Source organism: Podarcis liolepis (assembly GCF_965112155.1).
Source record: "Podarcis liolepis genome assembly, chromosome: 9".
NCBI classification, from domain to species: Eukaryota; Metazoa; Chordata; class Lepidosauria; order Squamata; family Lacertidae; genus Podarcis; species Podarcis liolepis.
Window position 1 is genome coordinate 76,116,423 of NC_139564.1, and position 10,895 is coordinate 76,127,317.

A 10,895-nucleotide genomic window follows, 5' to 3' on the forward strand; every position below is an offset into this window, starting at 1 on the left:
GCTCTGCTCACAGGAATGTACTCCATCCAAGCCAGGCTCACCGGAGCTTTGTACATGCACTTTGGCATTCTGGCTGCATAATTGCCCATCTTGCTCTCAGGAACCTTCTACAATGAGGCCAACTTTAAAGCGAAGGTCATGAAAGCCAGCATCCTGAGTTCATTTCCTAAGAATTGGGAAGGTGTTACAGATAGTGCGAAACAGGCCCAGGCAAAGGATTGTTATGGAGTGTGCCAGTCTGGTTTATTCCTGTATATCATGACCTCAGTGAAGTTGGCATAACTTGATATTAAAAGAGGCTCCCAGTTTGACCTCTTTTATCCCTTGGTACTAGTCTTCATCTTAAACGATGACCTGGATGACATGAGTAAATATATTGACATCGTAATACCTAATGTAGAGATCAGCACACTAATCCTTTGTTACCAACGAAAATTAATGATCACTTCCTGTAGAAAGAACTGAGTTCCCTATAGACATATGCATAACCAGTTAGTCATTTCTCACTACAGTCATGTCCTTTCAACTGCAAACTGGACAAGAGAAACATGTGGAACCAATAAATAAAGATGTTGTAGCACTCACACATCCCCAAAGACCACTCCCTCCTTCATAAGGATTCACTGGGTCAAAGTGGTACTTAAACCTCACATTTTCTATGGCTGGGTAGTTCAGAGCTCTCACAGGACCCCCTTCTCACTCTGTGCTCTGAAGGAGGGCCAACCCGACCTTTTGACACTTGATGACGATCTACAGCAGGAACAAGGAGAAGAGATCGACACTGGGATCTGCTGCCCCGCTGAGTCCTGCCACCTGAGGTGGTCACCTTGCGTTGCCTCATGGATGGGCTGTCCCTCCTCTCAAGGAGCACCTTCGTGCTTCATTGGCCCACAGGCCAAAGAATGGAGGAGAGAGATGCTGCAACCTTGCTAGTGCAGGTGAGAGGTGGGGAGGGCATAACTCTCAAACAAAAGGCACAGCCCTTCATCCCTGACTTAGGTCCCACTCACTTCAGGACTTCTGCTTACTTCCCCTCCCTTTCTCACTTTCCTTTTAATGTGCGTACAATCCAATCAAGGTAACTAAATGCTGCAAAAATGGTCTTCTTCAACCAGGCCTTTGGCTGATCAGTATCTGATACCATTATAAATGGGGAGGGGAAATGTTGTTGTATTAGATATTGTTTTTATTATGTATTTTCCCAGTAGTGATGTATGGAAGTGAGAGCTGGATGCTTTTGAATTCTGGTGCTGGAGGAGACTCTTGAGAGTCCCATGGACTGCAAGAGGATCAAACCTCTCCATTCTGAAGGAAATCAGCCCTGAGTGCTCACTGGAAGGACAGATCGTGAAGCTGAGGTTCCAGGACTTTGGCCACCTCATGAGAAGAGAAGACTCCCTGGGAAAGACCCTGATGTTGGGAAAGATTGACTGCACAAGGAGAAGGGAACGAGAGAGGACGAGATGGTGGGACAGTGTTCTCGAAGCTACCAGGTATCTGAAGATGTGTGCATGCACACGAAAGCTCATACCAAGAACTAACTTAGTTGGTCTTTAAGGTGCTACTGGAAGGATTTTTTTTATTTTGACTACCAGCATGAGTTTGACCAAACTGCGGGAGGCAGTGGAGGACAGGAGTGCCTGGCGTGCTCTGGTCCATGGGGTCACGAAGAGTCGGACACGACTGAATGACTAAACAGCAACAACAACATGTATTTTGTGTTTTTTATTTTGTATTTTTATGTTGTGAACCACCCCGAGATCTATGGGCAGGAAACATAATCCATCCATCAGTCAGTCAGTCAATATGTGTTTTTATCCACTATTGGTGTAATTATGGATTGGTGTCATTTCAAATTTCAAAAGAAGTGAGGGTATAATAATAAATATAATTGGAAAAGTTACAGTAAAGTTTCTGGACACCATTTGAGTCACTTCCCGTCTGGTTGCTAAATAAAATTGGGTAACAAAACAAGGAATCAACTAACGTCATAGCAGTTTGCAACGCTGGGTGTGTAACTGGATTTCACCCAGAAAGCAAAAGGGAATGGTTTAAAATGTCATTATTTTATCTGTGTGGAGACAGAAACATGTCTGATGCTGCCCAAGCCCAGATATTGGGTTCAGAAGAGAGCTGTGCTGAAAATTTATTCTGTGTGCAACCCCCACCGATCACATTAATTAAAGAGAAAAGGCAATGCGTTCTAAAATCATCAAAGGCAGGGGAAATGTTAGTGAAATTCTCTTGGGCAGGGAGAAGGGTTTTTGTTGAGCTCACCAGCCTCTTATTTTTTATGTGGTGAGAATTTTCATGAGTATCCTTCCCTTCATTCTACAAATCAAGCCACATGCTCCTTTGAGTGTATGTGCAGTTTTATTCTTTCTGTGTACCTGCATTTTTTTTCTTTTATTGTAAAACTTGTGTGAAAGAAATTCATGCAAGAACCAGCTTTCCTCCTTTGCTAAAATGGTTGTGAGAAAAAGTGGGCATTTACTTGCATAGGGAACTAATTTTTCTGATGGGCCATTGGGGGCCAGAAAATTCTAGAGGTTTCTGTTAAAACTGAAAGCTGTCCTATACTGTTTGTTTTGCAATTTTAATGTTTGGATTATTTAAGTTAGTATTCAGCTAAGTCCTTTCCAGAGAAAACCCACTGAACTTAATGGACCTAAGTGAATCATGTATATTAACTTCAGTGGGTCTACTCAGAGTAGCATGGGTACTGAATACCACCTGCCAAAATGCATGTGTGTTGATAAGAGGCAGAGAGAAAAACTCGGGCCGGGGAAGAAATAATTTGTAGTCTTGGGAATGACTATTTGAGATTGCAGCCTCAATCATTGACTTTGATAGCAAACTGATTTTGAAAGGGAATCACAGTTATTTCTACCGTGGCTGGAAAATCTTAAGCAAGATGATTTTCATTTATTTATTTACAATTTAATTACATGTTTATACCACTTACCGCTGCAAAGAAATAAAAATAATGTCCGAATCACAGGAGGGAGGGTGTTCGAGAAGGTCGGCCCCACCATGGAGAAGGCCTGGTTTGGTTTTGGTGCCAGATGCCATTCCACAGCAAGGCTTCCTCTGAAGATCTTCTCAAGGCTCTACTTGGTCTATAGAGGGAAGGCCAATTGTTAGGGGATTCAGCAGCTGGAAAGAGACTAGGTTTTCTGTACTCCTGGATGGAGGAAGCGTGTTGCTGTGCAAACAGGGAATACCCACCATTTCTGCCTCCCCCCTGCAAGAGCAGAGTGGATAAGGAGGGGATCTCTCTCTCTTCTCAGGGCACCTAGAGAAATTGCAGCCTGCTTCCGAGTTGAGTAGGTGGGTGGGTGGGAATGCCTGGAGGTAGAGGGGACACCCCTGAGGAATGTGCTGGCATTCTGGTGCAGGAGGAGGCTGCAAATCAAGTGCTCCCCTCCTCAGTCATGAGGCTCTGGGTTGAGGACGCCACGCTGGTTATCTGGCAATTCTGCAACGTAGTCTCAAAGGAGAGCGTCGTCTCTGTCTCCCAAGTTCCTAAGTGTTCCCCATTAGTCCAATTGCTATGACAGCACTGTCTCCATGACAACCCGTCAGCTGAGAACACCCTTATGGGAACACAAGCAAGGAGTGAATATAAGAAGGCGGACGGGGGCATTTCAGTGCTCCTTGCCAGCTGCAGCCCTGAACTTCAGAACTTCAGGGTCTGCTTCATAGCCTGTCAAAATGGCATCTCTCAAAGCTTCTTTGGATATAATATGCCAGGCTGTCCCCCTGTTGGGGACCCAAAACCTTCTCAAGTATTCTGAATTTGCATAAACTTCCAATTCTACTATTAACATTTTTAATGTGAAATTTTGAATGCGAGTTCAAAATTCAAATGGCGAATGCGATGTGAGCAGCCAAATACAGTGACATGTTGCCTGTTCCATCTGAAAGAAGAGAAAAGGCAAACACAGGACTCTGTCTCTCTCCCCCCCCCCCATTCCTTTCACAGTTCTTTTGTCACCTGCCTTTCTCCCTTACCTGCTGTGGTGAGAGATCTCAAGGAGAACCACAGCAGGAGGGAATGGACACACTCAAACACTATGAGGTATAAAATGTCATTGCGTGTCTGCTAACAAATACTGTCAAATATAGCCTCAGTTAGTCAAAGATGAGATAGTAAACTCAAATGCATTAGGATGTCAAATAATCAGTGAATATCTGCAGAAGAGAATTTTGATTCATTTTTTCAGGAGCCAATTAATTCCATCTCTAATATTTCATGGAGAATGCCTTTGCCTTCAAAGTTATACCAGAAAAGCCTAAGAGACTGGCTTGAAACATGCATGCGTGTGTGCACACACATTCCAAGGAAAGCTCTGAGCAGTCCTACAACTGGCACCACTTGTATAGACTTACTGATATGATTGATGTTTTATTTCCAGATTTCCTGGGTGAGGGCATGCAGATAGCTGCAGCACGAGGTTAGACACTGAACAGGAGGCAGCTGAGGACATGGGCCCCAGGAAACTTCAGCCAGGCTTTGTGGAGTCACTACGAGCTACCAGAGGAAAAAAGCTGGAGAGAAGAAAATACGTGTGGAAGAAGGAATCATTCAAGAGGCTAAATTAGAGGGGAAAGTGAAAATAATGTGTCCACTGAATATCCGAGTATGATTGAGCTACAATATACTTCGCTTTGATACACAAGGTTAAAAAATGCATTTATCTTACTACACCTTGGACCCACTAATTTTGTAATGTGTAAAGAAAACAGAATGCAGACTGCTTCAAGAGATGATGTGGTTATTCAGGATACTCCCTCACCAAAATATTTGGACCAGATGTTGGTGAGGCATTGGGTATTTAGAAGGAATGAGGATAGTGTCTATGAAGACTGCATTATAAATGTCAATATAAGGCATTAAAATAGAGATGAAATGAGAATTCCACAGAGGAGAAAGACAACATTCTCCTATGGTTGTCATAACATGCTAGAAAGGGGCTTCTGGGGAGCTAAGAAAGAGGTGCAAAATTCTCATACTAGTGAGAAGGGATGCATTAAATAGGCAAGGCAACATGTTGAGAGCGCCTCAGGTGAAGTTGTGCTGCAGATACTGGTCCTGAAGTCTCTATCATTTTTATGACTGGGGATACTTCCTTTCCACAACAATTAATATTAAGACCATTCACTCTTTGCACTTCTGACTGCTCTGTGAATGCCAGCTGAACTGAGTGGAGGCTCTGTGTCACCTTGGCTGCCTCCCCCCTCCCCCTCCCTTCTGCATCTAGTGCACTTCCAGTGGTTTGAGAAGCCTTGCACCCACAACATTAGCCGCAATCATGGGTCTGTCCTGTAATTTATGAAATATAGCATTTTGATGCATTTTCCCCCTAACCAGGTTTAATTCAAACTGAGAGAAAGAACAACCTAGCTGTTTTTTTTAAGTTGATAGAGTCCACACCCCTCGTCTTTTTCTCTAAGGCACAATGCAAACTCGGCAGTTGGAGAGAGCTGGGGTGACTTCCATGGAATCTGGATGGTGTTTGAACTGAGAAGATGCAAGGACTGCCAAGTGTTCATTGCTGAAGGAACCACTGGCTGACGGTATGGTAAGACAGTCTGACTTTTAGTCCAGGAAGCCCTGAAGAACTTGGGACTTGGTTATAGTTAGGACTGCCTTTCCTTTATACCCCTGCCAAGTCTTTGTTCATCAGGTGAGATACCCTTAATAGTGCTGTATGATATCCATGTTCACCTTATGTCTGTACAAGTAAAAACCTCATTTTTCAAGGGCACAGGAGCAAAGGATACCTGACCACAGTATGCAGTGTGACATCAGCTTTCAAAGTTGTTTGTGGGCACCAGGAGTTATCTAGAGCTGGAACTTAGTGTTGCAGGTTATTAGTTCAGTTTGACCCCTTCACATAGAACCCAGTTCACATTATTCCCCTTTGTTCTGGGAAAGTTCACTCTATTTCTTTGCTTCCTGCGGTAGTTAGTTAACATTTCCTTTTTTGAAAGTGAGGAGACTTCTGCAAACACTCTTGAGCAACTCATTTTCCTCTTAAGAACATAAGAATATCATAGCCCGCAGGATCAGGCCAATGGCTCATCTATTCCAGCAACATCTTCTCATAGTGGCCAACCAGATGTTTGTGGGAAACCAGTGAGCAGTTGTTTGTGGGAAACCCTGGTTTCCAGCAGCTGTTTTTTCAAAGCATTGCTGCCTCCAGCTGTGGACGTGGAGCACAGCCACCATGGCTGGTAGCCCTTTCCATGAATCTGTCCAATCCGCTTTTAAAGGCATCCAAGATGGAGTCCATCCCTGCCTCCTATCTTCCAACATTCAGCTTCATTGATGTCCACCAGTTCTAGTGTTTTGAGAGAGGGAGAAAAAGCTTTTCTCTACCCACTTTCTCCATGCCATGAGTAATTTTATAAACTTCTATCACGTCGCCTCTTGCTCACTTTTCTCACCTGGACTTAACAACCTTTCTTCATAGGGGAGTTGTGCCATCGCCTTGATAATTTTGGTGGCCCTTTCCTAAACCTTTTCCAACTCTGCAATACCCTCTTTGAGGTGAGGCTACCAGAACTGTCTTGAGACACTCTGTGTCTTGAAACACTTGAGACACACTTTTGTTTGTGGCTATTAGCTTCTCAGCATCACTAACTGTCCTTCCTACCCAATAACACCCTTTTGCTTTTTCTTCCCGTTCCATCCCAGATATTATTTCCTAAGATTAAAGTTGAAGGGAAGCGTGTCCATGCGTCCAACTTCATTTGATTTCTTTTCAGTTTACCTCTCTGCTCTTTTCTCCTCCCCCCACCTCCTCGCCCCCCCCCCAGCCCAGCCAGCCAGTCCCATAATGCACTGGGCGTCTGGTCGGCCCGGATCACACTCTTTCTCAGCACAAATGACCCTTTTCTCCTCTTGAGTTTGTGAGCTTGAGGGGGTTTTGTATCTTTTTTCCTTTTCTAAAATAACACTGAATTTGTAATGATCTGTTCCCAGAAAACAAACACACACATACATTCATTAATTAATGGGAAGTGTTAAATAGTGGGTAGACATAGCAGACGAGGTAGCAATTTCTCCAAAGCAGCTCTTTATTTGTAAGCTGGAAGAGAACTGAACAGCAAACAGCTGCCTATAAAAGCAGGCCGGCTGTCAACATTGTAGCAACAACAACCCAGGGTTTCCCACCTAAAGTAACTGACGTGGACCTGAGTGAAAACTATATAAAAGATACTCCTGGTCGGCAGGGTGAGAGCTTCAATACATAACAGGAAGAGATCCTTTTTTCTTCCCAGTGTATCTCCTCAGCATCTGGTGGCTACAGAATCACTTCCTCTACCTTCCCCTGTCCATTCTTCACCATGCGAGTGGTCCCATATCTGCAGAACCTCCTTGATTGAGGCAGAAATATTTGCGACGTGTTTTGGAGGAGGGAGGGGCTTCTATGGTCCTCATTGGACATCTCAAATAGCGCTTTCATCAATGGGGGTAGGGCAGAGAAAACAGGGGTCCCCTAGGCTTAGCAGGAGGTTGAAGAAGGTTCCCTCAAGCCCTTTGAAACAGATTTTGTGGTCCACTTTTTCTCACATGGCATTGCAAGAGGTGACCATGTAGATATGGCTCTGATACAGGAGGTGGAGGGCAGGAATTACAGATAAGGACTGAGCAGTTGAGGCCAAGTTTTGTTTTTGGATTGGGGGGGACATACTCCATGTCTGGAATGGGAAAGGGGCTGAGAGAAATTGAGAAGAAGGCATTGGGGTTTTTGTTTACTGCTATTGTAAGTTTACCCTAATGCTCTTATTAAGATGTTACAACTAGCTCCTTCTACCCTATTTTGGAGGCTTATTCCCCCCCCAAAAAAAACTTCTCATTCTTCTCTCCACCTCAATGACATCTCCTGTCCTATAGAAATTTGCCCGCTGGCTGCAGTGCTGAACAGCAGCACCAACTCAGACTGTGTGTGTGTGTGTGTGTGTGTGTGTGTATACACACATTACTCTGGGGTGTGAGGCAGCACATAATCTCTGGAGTCTTCTAAGGAAGGCCCCATCAGCCCGTCTTTTCTTATGCATTGGAGCTGAAAGGGGCTGGCATCTCATCCTCTCACCTCTGACCTTTGTTTTGTATCTTTGCATGTTCCCCAGGCTATAAAAGGAAGAGGAGAGCTAGGGGGTCTCTGACAATGATGGAAAAGGCGGTACTGATGGAGTGAACCTAGGGGGTGGAAAACTGGATGAAAGAAACAGGAGTGGTGTGGGTGGGATATAACAAGGGGCAAATGGTTGGAGATGAATGAAAAAGGATGGAGAGGATGGGAAGGCAGAGCAAAGACACACAAAAAGCCTCACTGGCTGGCTGCTAAGATGCGCTTCATGGTTGCTTACCAGCCTGCCTGTACAAAAGCTAATGCTACTCTAGGCTGCATCAACAGAAGCATAGTGCCCTGATCAAGAGAAGCAATGTTGTTTTTGGCATCTGACTGTCTTGAGAAACAATGGGGGGGGGGTGAAATCAAACTGCTGTGTTAGCAGCAGCCAACCACAAGCTACTGAAAGAGTTAGGAAGGTGTTGAATGCCGAGAGAAGCCAGAATGAGGGGTGGAGTCAGTGAGTGATAGGTATAGGGGGCATAGTGGAAGGGAGAGGGAGGAAGCAGGTGGGTGAGAAAGGGAGGCGCCCCAGGCCATGTGAAGGGCATGGGACATGGGAGTGGTGCAGCAGCTCAAGGACGGAGGCAGAGGCTGCAGGGACATTGACTGCTGCCCTGGCATCCTGAATAGGAAGCCCACTGGGACACATGGCAACACATCCAGTTTCAAATATCTAAAGCTCTTCTGATGCAGTTCAGTACCTTGAGGGACAAAGAGTTTGGAGGGAGAGGATGAAGTGGACCTGGCCCCAAGTCTGCAGGGTTTTCCTCTTGTGCAATAAATCCATACTGTGTTAGAGTCCCAAAAACTTCATATGGTCCTCTTCATTGTGGGACATTATCAATAACAAACCCTACGATGTCAAAACCAAGGCATGACCAGTCCAAGTACAACTGGTATTTTAAAATAATAACTAAAATTCTTGAACCCCTGCATTCTACATTGTCTAAGGCAGAGGTTGGCTAGGTTTACCTCGCCTGGGCCGGTTCACTCTGTGGGCCGGATTGTGTGTGTGTGTGAGTGCACCCGCCCGTGATTTCCAGCACCTGTGTCTGCGCAGACCCGATTTCTGGTGCAGTGAAAGCGAGTTCCCGTGCTGTGCTGGTTTAGCGCAGCGCCCAGGGACTTGCTGAGTGGGCGGCTCAGTTCGGGGGCAGCTCGGGGGCCGGTTAAACGACCCCCGTGGGCCGCTTGTGTGTTGCCTACCCCTGGTCTAAGGCCATGGTGCCAGCCTCTTCATGGAGCTGTGGCATGGAAGTGCTGATTGGCAGAGATCCTCAATACATCTCTTGAAATATATCATAATGAATGATGAAAACAAAAAATACAACTTCCCCTCCTGACACTCGTATCTAGAATCTTTGCCAGCCCCCATGTTGGATATTCAACCTGATATGGCACACAGTCGTGTCACATGAATGATGGGATGCGCCCTGCCAGGGGTGGTGAGCTCTGACCTTCCTCAAAATAGTGTTTCTATTTCTTTCCGCTGGTTGGCATTACAGTTTTCCATCAGGTGCTGCTGGAAAGGCAACAAGCTTTTGAAAAACTGCCATCACTCTTCACACTCCATATCAAGTTTTGCTTGTCCAACAGCTGTAGAAAAGAACCTACCTGTGTGTGCGTGTGCGTGTGCATGTGTGTGTGTGCGTGTGTGTGTGTGTGTGTAACTTTTAAAGCAACATCCTGGTTTTCTCTTGCTTTAGGGTGAAAATGGTTTTGTTTGTTCATTAAAAAAACCACTACCTGAATTCTGAACAGAATGAAAAAGGAAACATCCTTAGCCCAGATAAAATGTGTAAATAGGGTGTATTCACAAGTAAAAAATAGCAAAATATTAATGCAACAGAATGTGTTGATGCCAACTGTTCAGGCAATGGCAGCCAGAGATTATTCTGTATCACATATAGATAGGCCTCCTGTGATGCTAGCTCAGATAGGACAGTCACTGCCAGATGTTTTGCTACTACCATCCCCACCACAAAATATCTTGCCACATAACAATGAAGATGTCATGCAGACAGCCGCACAGTGATCGCACACAGCCAAGGATACATGGAATGTACATCCGGAGATTTTGATTTTTGGGGATCTAGCAGGTGGCAACAGGAGAACTGGCCTTTTCAGTGGTGGCTCCCCACTTGTGGAATGCTTCCCCCATGGAGGCTCACCTGGCGCCACCATTACATATTTCTAGGAGCCAGGCAAAAACATTCCTTTTTCACCCGGCCATTTGCTTTTAAATATCTGTGGTGTTTTTGAGTGGGTGGGATGTTTTAATCTAGTTTTGACAAAAAAAGAATTGTCTTTTAGATGGTTTTGTATTTTTAATGCTGGTTTTAATGTATGTACAGTGGTACCTCGGGTTACATACTCTTCAGGTTACAGACGCTTCAGGTTACAGACTCCGCTAACCCAGAAATAGTGCTTCAGGTTAAGAACTTTGCTTCAGGATGAGAACAGAAATCGTGCTGCGGCGGCGCAGCAGCAGCAGGAGGCCCCATTAGCTAAAGTGGTGCTTCAGGTTAAGAACAGTTTCAGGTTAAGTACGGACCTCCGGAACGAATTAAGTACTTAACCCAAGGTACCACTGTATTTGTTTTTTGCTTAAACTATTGTTAAATTGCTTTGAGTTGTCATGGCAAAAAGCAAGTTAATAAGTTAAATGGGCACACTCTCAAGACAGATGGATGCCAACCGCAAATACGGTAAACAGTGCTCAGAACCCACTACAGAAATTCAGTGGTG